This window comes from Hordeum vulgare, chromosome 1H, assembly GCF_904849725.1.
Source record: "Hordeum vulgare subsp. vulgare chromosome 1H, MorexV3_pseudomolecules_assembly, whole genome shotgun sequence".
NCBI classification, from domain to species: domain Eukaryota; kingdom Viridiplantae; phylum Streptophyta; class Magnoliopsida; order Poales; family Poaceae; genus Hordeum; species Hordeum vulgare.
Window position 1 is genome coordinate 387,943,066 of NC_058518.1, and position 19,160 is coordinate 387,962,225.

A 19,160-nucleotide genomic window follows, 5' to 3' on the forward strand; every position below is an offset into this window, starting at 1 on the left:
GTCAACAGACCTTCCCTGGCAACGGCTCCAGGGATCCTTCTGCTACGGGCTACGCCTATAGGGACTTCCTTGGCAAATATGCAAAGGATTTCCCCACGGCCATGGAGCCTTGCGTTGGTGTTCCCTTGAAGAGGAAAGGGTGATGTAGCACAGCGGCGGTAAGTATTTCCCTCAGTTTGAGAACCAAGGTGTCGATCTAGTGGGAGGATCGCGTTAAGTCACAAGTACCTGCACAAACACAAAGAGCTTGCACCCAACGCTATGAAGGGGTTGTCAATCCCTTATAGATTGTTTGCAAAGTGAGAACTGAAAGCAAAAAGAAAACAAAGCAAAGTAAAAGTAAAAGTGGAGACGATAGTTGTGAATAGACCCGGGGGCCGTAGTGTTCGCTAGTGGCTTCTCTCATGAAAGCAAGTAGACGGTGGGTGAACGAATTACTGTCGAGCAATTGATAGAACCGCGCAAAGTCATGACGTTATCTATGGCAATGATCATATCTATAGGCATCACATCCAAAACAAGTAGACCGATACTTTCTGCATCTACTACTATTACTCCACATGTCGACCGCTATCCAACATGTATCTAGTGTATTGAGTTCATAAGAACAGAGTAATGCCTTAAGCAAGATGACTTGATGTAGATGGACAATCTCAAATCTATGATGAAAGCCCATCTTGTTACCCTTGATGGCACCAACACGATGCGTGCCTTGCTGCCCCTTCTGTCACTGGGAAAGGTCACCGCACGATATGAACCCAAAACCAAGCACTTCTCCCATTGCAAGAATCATAGATCTAGTTGGCCAAACAAAACCCAAGACTCGGAGAGACTTACAAGGATATTAAATCATGCATATAAGAAATTAGCAAAGACTCAAATATAATTCATAGATAATCTGATCACAAATCCACAATTCATCGGATCTCGACAAACACACCGCCAAAGAGGATTACATCGGATAGATCTCCATGAAGATCATGGAGAACTTTGTATTGAAGATCTAAGAGAGAGAAGAAGCCATCTAGCTACTAACTACGAACCCGTAGGTCTGAAGTGGACTACTCACGAGTCATTGGAGAGGCGATGATGTTGATGTAGAAGCCCTCCAACTCCAAAGTCCCCTCCGGCAGGGCACCGGGAAGGGTCTCCAGATGAGATCTTGCGGAAACGGAAGCTTGCGGCGGCGGAAAAGTGTTTTCGTGGATGCCCAGATTTTTTCTAGGATTTTAGGGAATTTATAGGCAAAAGAGCTAGGGCAGGGGAGCTCCAGGGGGCCACAAGCCTGGTAGCCGCCCCCCTGGTGGTGGCTAAAGGGCTTGTGGGCCCCCCGTGGCTCTCCTGCCTTGGCCCTCAAGTCCCCCGATCTTCTTCTGTTCTGGAAAAATTTATTTCAGGGATTTTATGCCGTTTGGACTTCTTTCCAAAATCAGACCTGAAAAGATTCAAAAACACAGAAAAAACAGGAACTGGCACTTGGCACTGAATTAATAAGTTAGTCCAAAAAAGATATAAAAGGTACATAAAACATCCAAAGTTGACAAGATAACAACATGAAACCATCAAAAATTATAGATACGTTTGAGACGTATCAAGCATCCCCAAGCTTAACTCCTGCTCGTCCTCGAGTAGGGAAGTGATAAAGAATGATTTTTTGATGCTTTCATGCTACCTAGCATAGATGTCCTTTTTAACTCCTCTTATGTGACATGAATGTTCAAATCCATTAGGTTCAAAACAATAGTTTTCTATTGACGTGGAGACAATAATACTTCAAGCAAAATAGCAAGGTAATCATGAACTTTCAAAATAACAAGGCCAAAACAAAGTTATCCCTACAAAATCATATAGTCTGGCTATGCTCTATCATCCTTGCACAACGAATTTAAATCATGCACAACCTCGGTATTGGCCAAGTAATTGTTTTCACACTTTTACTTTCTCAAACTTTTTCAACTCTCACGCAATACATGAGCGTGAGCCATGGTTGTAGCACTATAAGTGGAATGGAGTGTGGTGGAGGTTGCAAGACAAACAAGGAGAAGATGGTCACATTAACTAGGCATATCAATGAGCTATGGAGATGCTCATCAATAGATATCAATGTGAATGAGTAGGGATTGCCATACGAATGATGCAGTAGAGCTAAGAGTATGTGAAAGTTCTTAAAGAAAACTAGTGGGTGTGCATCCAACTTGCTTGCTCATGAAGACCTAAGGCAAATTTTAGGAAGCCTATCATTGGAATATACAAGCCAAGTTATCTAATGAAAATTTCCCACTAGCTATATGGTGGTGACAAAACGAGAGACTCTCAATCATGAAGATCATGGTGCTTAATAAGCACAAGTGTGGAAGGATAGTAGCATTGTCCCTTCTCTCTTTTTCTCTCATTTTTTTGGTGGGCTCTTTGGCCTCTCTTTTTTTGGTGGGCATCTTTGGCCTCTTTTTGTAAATGGGCTTCGCTGGCCTCTTTTATTTCCTCACATGGGACAATGCTCCATCAATGATGATCATCACACTTACAACTCAAAACTTAGAGAAATGATGACTCTATATGGAATGCCTTCGGTAGTGTACCGTGACAATGATCTAGCATGGCATAGACATCAACGGAAACATCATGCTAGCTATCTTACGATCATACAATGGCAATGTAGATGTAGTGGCACATGTCATGGTGGTAGTTTCATGGCAATATATCTCGGAATTGCTTTGGAAGAGCCATAGTAGGTAGGTATGGTGGCTGTTTTGAGGGAGGCTAATGGTGGGTTTTGTGCAGCGGCGAAAGTTGCACGACACTAAAGAAGATAGTGATGGTGGAAGGTGAAAGTGCATCTAAACCATGGACTCAACATTAGTCATGAAGAACTCATATACTTGTTGCAAAAGTTTTAGTAGTAATCGAAACAAAGCATTCAACGCATACTCCAAGGGGAAGGGTTGGTAGGTATAAACCATCGCGCGATCCCGACCGCCACACAAAGGATGACAATCAATAGACTAATCATGCTCAGACTTCATCACATAGCGGTTCACCATACGTGCATGCTACAGGAATCACTAACTTCAACACGAGTATTTCTAGATCCACAACACCATACTAACATAACTTAAATATTACCACAACCACATCTCAAAACTAATTGAGAGGAATCAAACTTCTCTAACTATTCAATGCACATGAAGATGGAAGTTTTCATATCCTTTTGGATAACTACCCCTTTTGAGACTACTTTCATAGCATAGATCAACTACCAAGCCACGCGCTTCCGTGCTCTAAAAGATATAAGTGAAGCACATAGAGCAAAATCAACTAGCTCAAAAGATATAAGTGAAGCACATGTGAGCTGAATTGTCTAACCAAAGGATATAAGTGAAGCTCGACAAAATCACGGTGAGTGCATGTCTCTCTCTCTAGGTGTGCACCAAGTAAGATTGTGACACAACAAAAATAAAATACTCCTACAGAAAAGACGCTCCAAGCAAAACACATAACATCTGGTGAATAAAAATATAGCCCCAAGTAACGTTACCGATGGATTGAAGACGAAAGAGGGGATGCCTTCCCGGGGCATCCCCAAGCTTAGGCTTTTACGGCATCCTTGAATCAACTTGGGGTGCCTTGGGAATCCCCAAGCTTGAGCTCTTGCCACTCTTTATCTCTTTGTCCATAAGAGCTTCACCCAAAACTTGAAAACTTCACAACACGAAACTTAAACAGAAACTCGTGATATCATTAGTATAAGAAAGCAAACCACCACTTCCTTAGGTACTGTAGCAAACTTAAATTCTACTTATGTTGATGTTGGGTTACTGTATTTTCAATCTTCCATGGCTAATACCCCCCGATACTATCCATAGTTTCATCAAAATAAGAAACCAACTCAATAAAAACATAATCTGTTAACAATAGACCAGTCTGTAGCAATCTGTATACTTCGTATACTTCTGGTACTTCAAAAATTCTGAAAAATTACTACAGTCTGAAGAATTGGCGTAGCAATCAGAAGCAAAAAGAATCAACTCAAAAGCTCTTACAGAAAAAAATTAAAATTCTTTTCGTGAGCAGAAAGTTTTTGTCTTTTCCTGCATGACCAAACGATCATCCCCAAGACTAATCATAACGGTTTTACTTGGCACAAACGCAAAAGAAACACAAAAAACACAATCATACCAGAATTATGAAAGTGTGGAAAACACAAAACAGAAAGAAAAATGATAGATTCGTTGGGTTGCCTCCCAACAAGCGCTATTGTTTAACGCCCTTAGCTAGGCAAAAGGTGATGGAATCACGTATAGTCATCCTTGGTGCTCAAACCATAAGTAGCCCTCATCATAGATTCATAAGGCAATCTTATTTTATTTCTAGGAAAATGCTCCATGCCATTCTTTAGAGGAAATTGAAATCTAATATTCCCTTCCTTCATATCGATGATAGCACCAATAGTCCTCAGGAAAGGTCTACCAAGAATAATGGGACATGAAGGATTGCTATCTATGTCAAGTACAATGAAATCCATGGGTACATAGTTCTTATTTGCAACAATAAGAACATCATCGATCCTTCCCATGGGTTTCTTGACAGTAGTATCCGCAAGATGCAAATTAAGAGAACACTCTTCAATCTCATCAAAACCAAGATTATCACATAAAGACTTTGGAATCGCGGAAACACTAGCACCCAAATGATACAAAGCATTGCATTCATAGTTTTTGATCTTGATTTTGATAGTAGGTTCCCACTCATCATGAAGTTTTCTAGGTATGGAGACTTCTAATTCGAGCTTCTCTTCAAGAGATTTCATCATAGCATCTACGATATGTGCGGTAAAGGCTTTGCTTTGGCTATAAGCATGTGGGGAGTTTGCAATGGATTGCATCAAAGAAATGCATTCAAACAAGGAGCAACTATCATAATTGAATTCCTTGAAATCCAAAGTGGGAGTTTCATTACTACCCAATATTTTGATTTCTTCTACTCCACTCTCCACACCTTTATCATCAAGATAGGTGGACTCCGAATCATTGGTGCGTTTTTCAACCAAAGTGGATTCATATCCAGCCCCTTCATCAATAGGCTTGACACGAGAAAACAAAGATTCAAGAGGAGTCACACCAAGCACTTTAAGATCTTCGTGATTTGCATCACTAGAACGCGCCCTTTTAAACCATTCATGCCTAGCGCGAATTTGGGCGGTTCTTTCTTTGCTCTCATTCATGGAGACACGCATAGCTTTTAAAGTTTCATCCTAGTTGACCTTGGAAGGAGCACATCTAACTTTCAAAGCATCAATATCACAAGACATCCTATCAACGCTCTTAGCCAAATCGTCTATTTTGAGTAGTTTTTCCTCTATGGACGCATTGAAAATCTTTTGAGAGTTGATGAACTCTTTGATATTACTCTCTAAATCAGAGGGTAATTTGTTGTGATTTCCATAAGTGTTGTTGTAGGAATAGCCATAATTGTTAGAGGAGTTACTAGGAAAAGGACTAGGAACATAGTTTCCTCTAAAAGCATTGTTGTTGCCAAAATTGTTCCTACCAACAAAATTAACGTCCAAGCTAACGTTGCTACTCTCAATCAAGGAAGATAGTGGCATGTCATTAGGATCTAAAGGAGCATTTCTACTAGCAACCAAATTCATCAACTCGTCCATCTTAGCACTAAGCGAGTTAATTTCTTATATAGCGTGTACCTTTTTGCTAGCAGTGACCTTTCAGTGTGCCACTGAGAGTAGTTGGTCATGATATTGTCTAGGAGTTTTGTAGCGTCTCCTAACGTGATTTCCATGAATGTTCCACCTGAGGCGGAGTCCAAGATATTGCGAGAAGCAAAATTCAAACCAGCGTAAAAGATTTGTATAATCATCCACAAACTCAAGCCATGAGCGGAACAATTTCTAATCAGTAACTTCATCCTCTCCCAAGATTGTGCAACATGTTCATGATCAAGTTGCTTGAAATTCATGATATCGTTACGTAGAGAGATAATCTTAGCCGGTGGAAAATACTTGGATATGTAAGCATCTTTGCACTTATCCCAAGAATCGGTACTATTTTTAGGCAAAGAAGAAAACCAAGTTTTCGCACGATCTCGCAACGAGAAAGGAAAAAGCTTCAATTTAATCACGTCATTATCCACATCTCTTTTCTTTTGCATATCGCAAATCTCAATGAAGGTATTGAGATGGGATGCAGCATCTTCACTAGGAAGGCCAGAGAATTGCTCTTTCATAACAAGATTTAGCAAGGCAGCGTTGATTTCATACGATTCCGCACTAGTGGGGGGAGCAATCGGAGTACTAATAAAATTATTATTATTAGTACTCGAAAAGTCGCAAAGTTTGGTGTTTTCAGCCATGATGACTTCAACAAACCAACAAGAGCACAAGCAAGCAAGAAAACAGGCAAAGGAAAACGACAAAAGGCAAATGAAAACGGCAAAGGAGAAAGGCAAATGAAAACGGCAAATGTGAAGTGGGGGAGAGGAAAACGAGAGGCAACTGGCAAAAAAGGTAAATGCAAGAGATGAGTTTGTGACACCTACTTGGATAGATCTTGACTTGATCTCTCTTCCCCGCACCAGAAATAGGTGTGTTGACGGGACATTATTCTTGTCTTGATACTCCTCGGCAAGTGATCCTCCTCCCTGAAACGGCGCCAGTAATCCTTCTGCTACTGCGTCAACAGACCTTCCCTGGCAACGACGCGAGGAATCCTTCTGCTACGGGCTACGCCTATAGGGACTTCCTTGGCAAATATGCAAAGGATTTCCCCGCGGCCTTGGAGCCTTGCGTTGGTGTTCCCTTGAAGAGTAAAGGGTGATGTAGCACAGCGGCGGTAAGTATTTCCCTCAGTTTGAGAACCAAGGTATCGATCCAGTGGGAGGATCGTGTCAAGTCACAAGCACCTGCACAAACACAAAGAGCTTGCACCCAACGCTATGAAGGGGTTGTCAATCCCTTATAGATTGTTTGCAAAGTGAGAACTGAAAGCAAAAAGAAAACAAAGCAAAGTAAAAGTGAAAGTGGAGACGATAGTTGTGAATATACCCGGGGGCCGTAGTGTTCACTAGTGGCTTCTCTCATGAAAGCAAGTAGACGGTGGGTGAACGAATTACTGTCGAGCAATTGATAGAACCGCGCAAAGTCATGACGTTATCTAAGGCAATTATTATATCTATAGGCATCACGTCCAAAACAAGTAGACCAATACTTTCTGCATCTACTACTATTACTCCATACATCGACCGCTATCCAGCATGCATCTAGTGTATTAAGTTCAAAGGAACAGAGTAAAACCTTAAGCAAGATGACATGATGTAGATGGACAATCTCAAATTTATGATGAAAGCCCATCTTGTTACCCTTGATGGCAACAACATGATGCGTGCCTTGCTGCCCCTTCTGTCACTCGGAAAGGTCACCGCACGGTATGAACCCAAAACCAAGAACTTCTCCCATTGCAAGAATCATAGATCTAGTTGGCCAAACAAAACCCAAGACTCGGAGAGACTTACAAGGATATCAAATCATGCATATAAGAAATCAGCAAAGACTCAAATATAATTCATAGATAATCTGATCACAAATCCACAATTCATCGGATCTTGACAAACACACCGCCAAAGAGGATTACATCGGATAGATCTCCATGAAGATCATGGAGAACTTTGTATTGAAGATCCAAGAGAGAGAAGAAGCCATCTAGCTACTAACTACGGACCCGTAGGTCTGAAGTGGACTACTCACAAGTCATTGGAGAGGCGATGATGTTGATGTAGAAGCCCTCCAACTCCAAAGTCCCCTCCGGCAGGGCACCGGGAAGGGTCTCCAGATGAGATCTTGCGGAAACGGAAGCTTGCGGCGGCGGAAAAGTGTTTTCGTGGATGCCCTGATTTTTTCCGGGATTTTAGGGAATTTATAGGCGAAAGAGCTAGGGCAGGGGAGCTCCACGGGGGCCACAAGCCTGGTAGCCGCCGCCCCCTGGTGGCGGCTACAGGGCTTGTGGGCCACCTGTGGCTCTCCTGCCTTGGCCCTCAAGTCCCCCGATCTTCTTCTGTTCTGGAAAAAATTATTTCTAGGATTTTATTCTGTTTGGACTCCGTTCCTAAATCAGATCTAAAATGAGTCAAAAACACAGAAAAAACACGAACTGACACTTGGCACTGAATTAATAAGTTAGTCCCAAAGAAGATATAAAAGGTACATAAAACATCCAAAGTTGACAAGATAACAACATGAAACCATCAAAAATTATAGATACGTTTGAGACGTATCACCTACCTGACTCCTTATACTTTACACTTGCATGTTTTACATTCCGCTACTATACTCTTAGATATGCATGTGTAGGGTGTACTTGACTTGCAATAATTGCTAAAACTTGCCCAGAACTAAAATTGGGAAAACGCTAAGTTTTATTGGTCAAGTAGTCTAATCATACCCGCTCTAGACATACTTTCGACCCTACACGTCCACTTTGGAGACGCCCGACTCAAGCGCCTCCACCACCTTGAGGAAGAAGTCGAGGTAGCCGCCGTCGCCATGCATGCGTGGCAGCGGCGAGGCGTCCGCGACGAAGCGACGCAACGCATCGTTCGCACGAAGGGCGAGCTCAAGGGACTGCTTGGCGTGTTGTACCTTCATCATCCGCGCATGTTCTCCATTGTCCTTGGCCTCCTACACGACGTCGTTGGCTTCTTCAATTTGGGACTCGAGCGCGGCCAGCTCCTTCTTGGCGCCTCCTCGCCCCTAAGGGTCGGCCTGGAGTGCGGCCTGAGCATCTCACAGCTGGGCCTTGAACGCGCCCGTCTCTGCCTGAAGTGCTTCGCACCTGAGCCGCACGCGGTCCTCCTGCCAGGCAGGTTCGCTACTGTCGAGGACCACCTCATGCCTGGTGCCCCGTGGGTCAGGCATGGCGAGTTTGGCTGCATGCTCCAAGGGCCCGGTCGATGCTCCAGCTGGGGCTACGGGTCCCACGGGCCTCGCCATGCCACACGTGGAGGAGGAGGCCTCCTTGGAAAGCGGCGCGGGAGTACGCCCCTAGCAGGCCCACACGACACCTCTCAGGCGTGGGCGCCCTGAAAGGTCCGGTGATCACGATTCGTCACGCCAAGCAAGACACGCGAGAAGAAGCAACGGCAGTGGTGTACTTACTCGTCGCTGGCAGCCCAGCATCGTCATAGTGGGGCCAGCCGCAACTCTGAAGGCTTCGCGCGTGCCTCATCGTCGGAAGCGTCCCTTCCAGTCGCCATGGAATGGGAGAAGGAACAAAGGAGGCGATGTTCGCACGGGGATGCAGGAGCGGCACAGGATCAGGAGTAAGGAAGAAGCAGTGTGGTGGCATGCCCCAGCGTTGGCCGTCTTATAGACATGATCACCGACGAAAGTGGGCTATGGTGCTACTTTTGATGTGTCCAAGTGGCTGTGGGAGGAGATGTACACCATGGTCATTTACCAAAAGGTTCCTATTTATGCTCCATTTATCACGTGCTTTCTGAACTCTGTTTGGGTAATTCGTATGCTTGGAAAGCCTATTTCTTCTCCCAACAACCTCACTGCGCATGATATCAAGAAACTCAAGAAGAAGAAGCATGTTGAGCCCTGCATTCCTCCTGATCATCCTGGGGATGTTTTTGCCATTTCCAGCGACAATGACTTTGAGCTCAAGGCCGGGGGCGAAGCCCTCTTGGTTCACCAAGCTCATTCATAAGGTAAATAAGACCTTCTGCTTGCAGTCCCAAGTTTAGAAGAAGCTCTATGAAGCCCATGTTAACGAGAACCTAGCCACGCGTAGACAGATCCAGATTATGCAGGCTCTCAACCTTAAGGCTGACAAATGGTCCTAAGAAGATCATCACTCCTAAGGACTAGTGGATTTATGAGCATAGCACCTGGATTGATGATGAGGCCTTGGACCATATTGCTACCTCAACCTTTGTTGTTGTTGTTGATGATATTATGAAGGATGGTGAGGAGTCCGATGGTGATGATCTAGAGGAGACCGAGGAGTCACATGAGGACTACTAAGCTGTGGGGCGTAAGCATTGCTCTTTTACTTTTTGGTGTCTTGATGCCAAAGGGGGAGAGAGTTCTATTAGGTCGGGATTTGCATGGGTGTGGTTATCTCCTTTTCCTTTTCAAGTTGAACTTTTATTTGCCTTAAGCTGGTTTGTGAACTTATCATGTGTGGAGACCGTGTGCATGGTGTGAGACATTAGATTCCATTTTACTTAGTCATCTATCTTGTCCCATATTCTTGTAGAGCTTGATTTATATTGTTGCCCTTCATCCTTACTCTACTTCTTATCTCGCACAAATGCATGTCTATTTGTCTTTTCATTTCATTTATACTCATTGGTGCGTCTATAAAATCTAGGGGGAGATTTGACGCATATGTGAGCATGGTGCATTCCAAAAGCAAATCATACCAGTGCACACATGTAGGGGTAGCTCGTCTATATTTTCTAGACCCCTAATGCAAATTGTGTTATTGTCATCACTAACCAAAAAGGGATAGATTGTTAGGGCATTTCCCTCCTTAGTATTTTGGTGATGATAACAACCCATCTTATGTTCTAATCGTGTGCCAAGTTCTTAAGGTACTCTCAATTTGGCCCAAAACGTTTAGGCATTCCCTTCATATGAAAAAAGACGAAGATGGTGTTTTCTACGTGTTTATTTCTTTGGTCATAGGAAAGCCATACTATTAAGAGGGAATCCTCATCGGAAAGTATTGGGTGAATCAATGCACGTACACATCTCTTTTCACCCATAGAATAACCTTCCGCTCGTCGAGAAAGAGGTCCTCAATTCCTTTCCAATACAACGTTTTTACTCCCAGGCGGTTGTACCGCTAGGCGAGCACTTCTAGTGAAACTACCACACGGGGGGTGATACCATGGGGTTGCTACTCCCAGCTTGATGCCAGCGGTTGTACCGCTGCCTCCGGTCGGTCGTACCGCTCATAGTTCTAGCCAATCTTGGTAAGAAGCTTCGGGCGGCTGCACCAACTCAATACCGCTCCACCGCTGGACTGGGTTCTACTGTGGAGCGGTTTCTGGGGAGGTTGTGTCCTAGTACTACCGGTGTCTTAAGCGGTTGTACCGCTCGGGACTTAGCCACCACCCATGCTCGGGCTTAGCGATTGCATCGGGGTAACCATCGTCTCATACATCGCTCGAGGGTGACTCCTCTCTATTTTAAAGTGGTGGTTGAGAGGTGGTGGTGCGGTTGTTTCGGTTCTTAGTTGCAACTGGTACTACCGCCCACTCCGCCAGTTGTATCGCTCGCTAGGGTTTTCTGCATGATACCCGTGTGTACCAGTTGTACCAGTGCATGGAGCGGTTGTACCTCTTAGTGTAGAATGGTTCTAACGGTTGGATTTGAGGGATACTATAAAAGGGGTGGTTCTTCCACCTACCTCCTTAGCTTTCTAGCCCGATCTCTCTCTCCAGCCACTGAAACTTGTTGATTTTCTAGGGATTGAAGAAGAGGATCTAGATCTACACTTCCACGAGAGGAAAATTGATTCCTCATCCTTTCTTGTGTGGATTTTGGTACTCTTGGGTGTTTGAGCACCCTAGATGGTAGAGATCATCCTGGAGCCACATTCCATTGTGGTGAAACTTCATGGTTGTGTTGGGAGCCTCCAATTAAGTTGTGCAGATTGCTCCAACCTTGTCTGTAAAGTTTCGGTCGCCGCCTTCAAGGGAACCGCTAGTCGAATCACGACATCTCAGATTGTGTGAGAACATGGGGAGAATACGGTGTCCCTAGTGGCTTCTTGGGGAGCATTGTGCCTCCACACCGCTCCAACGGAGAAGTACTTCCCCTCAAAGGGAAGGAACTTAGGTACACATCCTCATCTTCACCAGTTCCACTTGTGGTTATTTCTTACCTTTACTTTGTGCAAGTTTTACTTGTTGTGTATCCTTTGTTTGCTTGCATTATTGTAGTTGTTGTTAGCATCACATAGGTTGTTCACCTAGTTGCATATTTAGACAACCTATTTGTTGCTAAAACTAATTTTTTAAGAAAAGCTAAAAATTGTAATAGCCTATTCACCCCCTCTAGTAAACCATATAGATCCTTCCAGCCCCCTCTAGCACTCCACCCCCTCGACCTCATCGACGACGATGAACTTTGCAGAGGGGATCGCAAACGCAGGGACGCAATGTCCCACAACCTCGCCACACACACTACGCCAGTCACACTCCTTGCCATCAGCAAGTTCCGTTCCAACTACAAGGTCAAACCCAAGTTTCATGAGATGTTCTCATCCCCCGCCCTAGATCAGCTCGAGGAGCTTAGATTTGAAGATGGATATCGATTGCTGCCTCCGTCCACACTCCGTCTTGTGCCCACGTTGCTTCGTGTTACGTTGAGGGAATGCTTTTTCCCCTCATTTATGTCACACATGCTCTTCATCTTCCAAATCTAAAGGACCTCAAGCTCATTGGCATCAACACCTCGAAGGAGTATTTTGAGCGTCTGCTCCGCGGCTGTACTGCGCTCGAGTACCTTCGTCTTTAGGTGATATTTGGGTCCATTAGCCTGCACATCGCTACAAAAAATGCACGTACCATTTATGTGTTGGGGAACGTTGCATGGGAAACAAAAATTTTCCTACGCACACGAAGACCTGTCACGGCGATGTTCATCTACGAGAGGGAGATCGGATCCACATACCCTTGTAGATTGCTAAGCGGGAAGCGTTAAGAAACGCGGTTGATGTAGTGGAACAGCTTCGTGATTCAAATCACCGTCGTCCCACGATCTGTCCCGATCTAGCACCGAACGAATGACACCTCCACGTTCAGCACACGTACATCTCGATGACGATCTCCGCCTTCTTGATCCAGCAAGAGAGACGGGGAAGTAGATGAGTTCTCTGGCAGCGTGACGGCGCGCCGGTGATGGTCATGATCTATTCCTGCAGGGCTCCGACCGAGATCCATAGAAACCCTAAAACCTCTAGTATATATAGGAGGAGGGGAGGGGCTAGCCTTGAGGCTCAAGGAAGCCTCTAGGGCATCGTACGAAGGGAGGAGGAGGGACTCCTACTCCAATTCGGTTTGGAAGGAGGAGTCCCTTCCTTCCTTCCCACCTCCTCTTTTTTTCTTTTGCATTGTTTTTTCTCCTTGGCCAAAATAGCCCTATTGGGCTGGCTACACCAGCCCACTAAGGGATGGTATACCACCCATGGGCCTATTAGGTTCTCTCCCGGGTGGGTGGCCCCTCCCGGTAAAACCCTGGAACCCATTCGTCACTCCGGGTACACCACCGACAATGCCCAAAATCTTTCCGGAAGCCAAATGTAACAATCCTATATATCAATCTTTGTTTCTGGACCATTTCGGAAACCCTCGTGACGTCCGTGATCTCATCCGGGACTCCGAACAAAACTTCGGTCACCAACACCTATAACTCAACTATACCGAAACGTCACTGAACCTTAAGTGTGCAGACCCTGCGGGTTCAAGAACTATGCACACATGACCTGAGACACTCCCCGGTCAATATCCAATAGCGGGACCTGGATGTACATATTGGATCCTACATATTATACAAAGATCTTATCGGTTGAACCTCTGTGCCAAGGATTCATATAATTGTTGGGGAACGTTGCATGGGAAACAAAAAATTTCCTACGCACACGAAGACCTATCATAGTGATGATCATCGACGAGAGGGAGATCGGATCCACATACCCTTGTAGATCGCTAAGCGGAAGCGCTAATAAACATGATTGATGTAGTGGTACATCTTTACGATATGTCCCACGAACCGTTCCACGATCCATCCACGAACCGTTCCACGATCCATCCCACGAACCGTCTCACGATCAGTCCCACGATCCGTCCCAATCAAGTGCCGAACGGACGACACCTCCGTGTTCTGCACACGTACAGCTCGATGACGATCTCCGCCTTCTTGATCCAGCAAGAGAGACGGGGATGTAGATGAGTTGCCCGGCAGTGCGACGGTGCTCCGGTGGTGGTGGTGATCTATTCCTGCAGGGCTCCGCCCGAGCTCCGCAGAAAACCGATCTAGAGGAAGAACTACGAAGTAGAGGTTTAGGGTTGCATGTGGCAAAGTTGTGTCTCAAACAGCCCTAAACCTCTAGTATATATAGGAGGAGGGAGGTGGCAGGCCTTGCGCCACAAGGGAGGAGCCCTTGGGTCGGCCGAAGTGGAGGAGGGGAGGAGTCCTCCTCCAATCCCACTTGGATTAGGACTCCTTCCTTAATTTCCCACCTCTTTTGGATTTTCCACTTTTTCCTCATGGGCTTTCCTTGGATGACTTTGTCAGCCCATTATGCCTTATTGCACATCCAATAAACCACGTGGACCCCTTGGGGCATGGTGGGCCCACCCCAGTGGGCCCCTGGAACCCATTCGTCACTCCTGGTACACTGCCGGCAATGCCCGAGAACCTTCCGGAATCCAAATACCAACTTACTATATATCAATCTTTGTTTCTGGACCATTCTGGAACTCCTCGTGACGTCCGGGATCTCATCCAGGACTCCGAACAAAACTTCGGTCACCAACACATATAACTCAACTATACCGAGACGTCACCTTAAGTGTGGAGACCGTGCGGGTTCGAGAACTATGCAGACATGACCTGAGACACTCCCTGGTCAATAAGAAATAGCGGGACCTGGATGTCCATATTGGCTCCCACATATTCTATGAAGATCTCTATCGATTGAACCTCTATGTCAAGGATTCAGTTAATCCCATATGATGTTCCCTTTGTCCTTCGGTATGTTACTTGCCCAAGATTCGATCGTCGGTATCTCCATACCTAGTTCAATCTCATTACCGGCAAGTCTCTTTACTCATTCTGTAATACAAGATCCCGTAACTAACTCCTTAGTCATATTGCTTGCAAAACTTGTTGTGATGTTGTATTATCGAGTGGGCCCCGAGATACCTCTCCGTTACACGGAGTGACAAATCCCAGTCTTGATCCATGCCAACCCAACAGACACCTTTGGAGATACCTGTAGAGCACCTTTATAGTCTCCTAGTTACGTTGCGACGTTTGATAACCCACAAGGTATTCCTCCGGTGTCCGGGAGTTGCATGATCTCATGGTCATAGGAACAGATACATTGACATGCAGAAAACAGTAACAATAAACTCACATGATCATATGCTACGTTTATAGTTTGGGCCTTGTCCATCACATCATTCTCCCAGTGATGTGATCCCGTTATCAAGTGACAACACTTTCCTATGGCCAGGAAACCTTGACCATCTTTGATCAACGAGCTAGTCAACTAGAGGCTCACTAGGGACAGTGTGTTGTCTATGTATCCACACATGTATTTGAGTTTCCAATCAATACAATTCTAGCATGGATAATTAACGATTATTATGAACAAGGAAATATAATAATAACCAATTTATTATTGCCTCTAGGGCATATTTCCAACAATAATCCCGTATACCATTCCCTTTGTCCTTCAGTATGTTACTTGCCCGAGATTTGATCGTCGGTATCCTGATACGTCTCCATCGTATCTACTTTTCCAAACTCTTTTGCCCTTGTTTTGGACTCTGATTTGCATGATTTGAATGGCACTAACCCGGACTGACGCTGTTTTCAGCAAAATTGCCATGGTGTTGTTTTTGCGCAGAAATAGAAGTTCTCGGAATGACCTAGAAATTTACGAGGATTTTTTGTGGAATATATAAAAAATACTGGCGCAAGAATTACCTGGACGGACGGAGCGAGGAGCCCACAAGCCCAGGAGGCGCGGTCCCCCTGGCCGCGCCTGGCAGGCTTGTGAGCCCCTCGGGGCTCCGCCGCCTCCAATTCCAGCTCTATTTAGTCTCTCTCGCCCGGAAAAAATCAGGGAGAAGAGTTCATCGCGTTTTACGATACGGAGTCGCCGCCACCACCTGTTCTTCCTCTGGAGGGCAGATCTGGAGTCCGTTCTGGGCTCTGGAGAGGGGGAATGGACGCCTTCGTCATCATCAACCATCCTTCATCGCCAATTCCATGATGCTCTTCACCGTTCGTGAGTAATATCATCGTAGGCTTGCTGGACGGTGATGGGTTTGATGAGATCTATCATGTAATCGAGTTAGTTTTGATGGGGATTGATCCCTAGTATCCACTATGTTCTGAGATTGATGTTGCTACTACTTTGCCATGCTTAATGCTTGTCACTAGGGCCCGAGTGTCATGATTTCAGATCTGAACCTATTATGTTCTCATCAATATATGTGTGTTCTTGATCGTATCTTGCAAGTTGTAGTCACCTACTATGTGTTATGACCCGGCAACCCCGGAGTGACAATAGCCGGAACCACTCCCGGAGATGACCATAGTATGAGGAGTTCATGTATTCACTAAGAGCTAATGCTTTGTTCCGGTTCTCTATTAAAAGGAGAACCTTAATATCCCTTAGTTTCCATTAGGACCCCGCTGCCACGGGAGGGATGGACAATAGTTGTCATGCAAGTTCTTTTCATAAGCACGTATGACTATATACGGAGTGCATGCCTACATTACATTGACGAACTAGAGCTAGTTACATATCTCCCCATGTTATAACTGTTGCATGATGAATGTCATCCGGCATAATTATCCATCACCGATCCAATGCCTATGATTTTTTCCTACTAGTCCTTGCTACGTTACTTTGCCACTACTGCTGTCACTGCTGCTACTATTACCGCTACTGCTGTCACTGCTGTTACTGTTACCGTTGCTACTGTTGCTATCACACTACTTTGGTACTGAAACTTTGCTGCAGATACTAAGTCTTTCAGGTGTGGTTGAATTGACAACTCAACTGCTAATACTCGAGAATATTCTTTGGCTTCCCCTTGTGTCAAATCAACAAATTTAGGTTGAATACTCTACCCTCAAAAACTGTTGCGATCCCCTATACTTGTGGTTTATCAAGACTATTTTTTGGCGCCGTTGTCGGGGAAGCATAGCTCTATTCTCTGAGTCACTTGGGATTTACGTCTGTTGATCAGTATGAGGAATCCGAGAGATCCAAAAACTGAAGTCTTGCCCTCAACTACGAGGACATGTAAGGAACTGCCATGTAGCTCTGCACTTGATTCACCTTCAGTTATGAGTAAGTTTGCGACACCACCGCCTACTAGAAATTATGATATGTCGCCTGTGCTTGATGATGCTACTTCTGCTATCCATGATGCTTATGATGATGCTTTGCTTGATACTGCTTTGCCACTGGGTGCATTCCTTGATGCACAAATTTCTAGAGTTGCTGCTGAATGTGATGATACTTCTCAAACTGCTGAGATTATTGAAGTAGCACCTGCTATTTCACCTGTTAGAACTAGCCCTCCTAGATATGAATTGCCTGATATACCCGAGGGTTATGTTATGAAGGGATCGGTAGCTAAGTACTTTCTTGCTTGTAAGGATAGCTATTATCTTGAGAACTTATTGCGCAAGTGGAAAGAAAAATCTCTAAACGCTAGAATGAAATACGATCCTAAGTTTGCTACTTCGCCTATCTTTGCGACCGATAAGGATTATGAATTCTCCGTCGATCCTGAGTTAATCACTTTGGACGAATCTAATCCTTTTCATGGTTATGAGTCTGAAAAGGTTGTAGCACATCTTACCAAACTGCACGATATAGCCACCCTATTCACGAGTGAGGAAAAGATCCGCCACTACTATATCCTTAAGCTGTTTCCTTTCTCACTAAAGGGTGATTCTAAGACTTGGTTCACTTCTCTTGCTCCTGGTTGTGTGTGTAGTCCCCAGGATATGATCTACTACTTCTCTGAGAAATATTTTCCTGCCCATCAGAAACAAGCTGCCTTGCAGGATATATATAACTTTGTGCAAGTTGAAGAAGAGAGCCTCCCACAAGCTTGGGGGAGGCTTGTCCAGCTACTGAATGCTTTGCATGATCACCCTCTTGAGAAAAATGAAATACTTGATATCCTCTATAATGGACTAACCGATGCTTCTAGGGACCACCTAGATAGTTGTGTTGGTTGTGTTTTCAGGGAACGAACTGTGGAACAAGCTGAGATTCTATTGAATAATATCTTGTGCAATGAGAATGCTTGGACTATTCCCGAACCACCTCCGAAGCCAACTTCGAAGAAAAGAGGTATCCTATTCCTCAGTCCTGAAGATATGCAAGAAGCTAAGAAATCTATGCAAGAGAAAGGCATTAAATCTGAAGATGTCAAGAATCTACCACCTATAAAAGTAATACACGGTCTTGATAACCCAACATAGGTAGTAGAGGTAAATTCTCTCCGAAGATTCAATGAGAGTGATATTCCTTTTGATAAACCTGCTAGCTTATGCTTAGATGAATTTGATAACTTTGTTGCCAAACAACAAAGTTTCAATGATTATGTTAGCAGACAATTGGAACAGAATGCTCGTATGCTTAGTCATTTAAGTGCTTGTGTGGATAGAAATGTCAATGACCTTAAGCTTTTGAGTAAACATGCCTCTATGGTCACCACTCAAGTAGAACAAGTACTTAAGGCTCAAAATGATTTGCTCAATGAGCTGAATGACAAGTCTGTTGGAGTTATCACTAGAGGTGGTAGAATGACCCAGGAACCTTTGTATCCTGAGGGCTATCCTAAGATAATTGAACAATATTCTTGAGGAGTTAGCACTGAGGCACCTAGTCATCCTAGGAAGCAAAAGAAAGATGATATGAACTTGCATGCTAGCAACCCTGTTGCTGTTACACCCGAGAATCCAAACGATGTCTCTGTTTCTGATGTCGAAACACAATCTGGTGATGAACATGAGCCTAATGGCAATATCGATAGTGGTGTTCATGATGATGCTCAACCTAGTAATGATAAGGATGTGGAGATTGAACCTAGTGTTGATCTTGATAACCCACAACCTAAGAACAAGAGATACGATAAGAACGATTTCATTGCTAGGAAGCATGGTAAAGAAAGAGAACCATGGGTTCAGAAACCAATGCCCTTTCCTCCCAAACCATCCAAGAAAAAGGATGATGAGGACTTTGAGCGCTTTGTTGAAATGATTAGACCTGTCTTTCTGCAAATGCGTTTGACAGATATGCTCAAAATGTCTCCTTATGCTAAGTACATGAAGGATATTATGACTAACAAAAGGAGGATACCTGAGGTTGAGATTT